The sequence below is a fragment of the Myotis davidii genome, unplaced genomic scaffold (assembly GCF_000327345.1).
Source record: "Myotis davidii unplaced genomic scaffold, ASM32734v1 scaffold205, whole genome shotgun sequence".
Lineage (NCBI taxonomy): Eukaryota > Metazoa > Chordata > Mammalia > Chiroptera > Vespertilionidae > Myotis > Myotis davidii.
This window is the reverse complement of record NW_006297573.1, coordinates 2,341,849-2,344,239: the sequence shown is the minus strand read 5'-3', so window position 1 is coordinate 2,344,239 and position 2,391 is coordinate 2,341,849.

Below are 2,391 nucleotides of genomic sequence, written 5' to 3'. Positions count from 1 at the left end.
TATGAAAATTTTATTTAAATACATTTTTAATGATGGAATGTCACAAGTCCTTTGATGGCTGTTGGGGAAACCACTAGAGACAACATGGGGGCAACAGATTTCGGAAGATGGCCATAACAGTATCTCCCATCCCACCTGCTGTTTAACCAAGTGATCTTGTGATGTCCCCTCCCCTTCCCCCACCAAGAGGTAGAGGCTAATTTCTCTCCTTTGGAATCTGAGCTGGCCTCCTGAGTCACTGATAACCAATAGAATGCAACGGAAGATACTGTGTGATTTCTGACTCTTTCTTCTAGCTCTCTACTTCTGACATGATTATGTTGACTAGAAATAGGTCAGGTCTCATTCCTAATCTCAGGGCAAAGCTTTAAATATGTGGCTTCTATTGTTTTATTTTTTGTTATATAAATACTTATTTCAGATGAAGGAAATCTTCTATCCCTCAATATATATTTAATCTTGAATGGACATGGAATTTTGTTAAATTCTTATTCTTCATCTATAATATGCTATGATTTTTCTCCTTTATTCTGTTAAAGTAGTGAATTACATTTGACTTTCGATATTAAACCATCTTTGTGATACTAAAATAAATCTGATTTGGTAACTATATATTATCCAGTTACTTAATTGCTAGGTTTTATTTGCTAATATACTTTTCCAAGGAATTCTGCATTGCTGTAACAATTAATGTACCATTATTTTAAGGCAAAGTTGCCTCAAAAATGAGTGCAGTACAACACCAAAGGAGATAACACTTAAGGGGCCAGTGCTGGGAAGTTTCCCCAAACAATTTCTACACAGTTGTTGTGGAATATGGAGATAAAGTTGATGAACGTTTAGAACAGAACAAATCTGAGGTGCTGGTACATTATATGCAACAATGGTTTCCCCTCCCTGAAAACTACTGTCCACTAAGAAAGAAAGAAAGAAAGAAAGAAAGAAAGAAAGAAAAAAGAAAGAAAGGAAGGAAGGAAGGATGGAAGGAAGGAAGGAAGGAAGGAAGAAAGAAAGAAAGAAAGAAAGAGAAAGAAAGAAAGAAAGAAAGGAAGAAAGAAAGAGAGAAAGAAAGAAAGAAAGAAAGAAAGAAAGAAAGATGCTTTCATCACTAATTGTCTTAAGTGCAATAACTAACCCATTCCACTTGCTTGATAATATTCCTCTGCTCTTCGAAGTCCTTTGTTCCTTTTAATGGGATTAATTTTGTTCTGACGCTCATCGTCCTTTAACATGTTGTTTAATCATGTAAGATGACTCATATTCTGAAGAGAGAATAATTTCTAAACAGAAAGCCAAACAAACAAATGCTTAAGACTTGGTTTCCCTGAAAGCATCTGAAAGATTTATACTTCTGTGAGACAGGTGTTTTTTCAACATACACCTTATAAAATTTACCAACAAGGAAGATAAGTCACCACCAACATTGAGTCAATTCAATAAATATTATTTAAGCACTTAGACACACACACACACACACACACACACACACACACACACACGGAGGTGAATCTCACTGCTAATTTGACCAATACAAGCAAGAGTAAGAAAGCATCCTACCCTGCCACACCCCCACCTGGCTCCCTCTGCTCCAGCCAGATAGCCTCCTCACTGCTCTCAAACACACTCACTAGGAGCCCTCCCAGGGCCTGTGATAACACTTGTTCTGAGCCAGAAGATGCTTCCCTTAGACCAGTGGTTCTCAACCTTGGCTGCACATTAGAATCACCTAGGAATCTTTTTAAAATCCTGATTTCCGGGCCTCATCCTCCGGAAATTCTGTTTCTTTGTTATGGGGTGAGGCCACAACATTAGTAACAAAGAAACAGAATTTCTGGAGGATGAGGCCCGGAAACCAGGATTTTAAAAAGATTCCCAGGTGATTCTAATGTGCAGACAAGGTTGAGAACCACTGCCTTAGACAAAACAAATGTGTGGCTTGTTCCCTTGTTTCATTCAGGTTCCTGTTTAAGTGTCTTTGGTAAGAGAGGCCTTCTTGTGTACATTCTCCAAAGTTCTAACCCTGTCTCTTGCACTCTCTAACACCCGTCCCCAGTTGAATTCTACTGCACAACACATTGCTACCTGCTCCATTCTACAGGGTAGGACAAAGGCAGGTTTACAGTTGTGAGTATGCAAAACAGAGTTTAATCTTGTATTATTTATTTACTAGAGGCCCGGTGCACAAAAATTTTGCACTTGGAGGAGGAGGGGAGTCCCTCAGCCCGGCCTGTGCCCTCTCGCAGTCTGGGAACCCTCAGGGGATGGCCACCTGCTGGCTTAGGCCCGCTCCCTGGGGGATTGGGCCTAAGCTGGCAATCAGACATCCCTCTGGCAGCCCAGGAGCCCTCAGGGGATGTCCACTTGCCAGCGGGGACCAGAACTAAGCCTCCG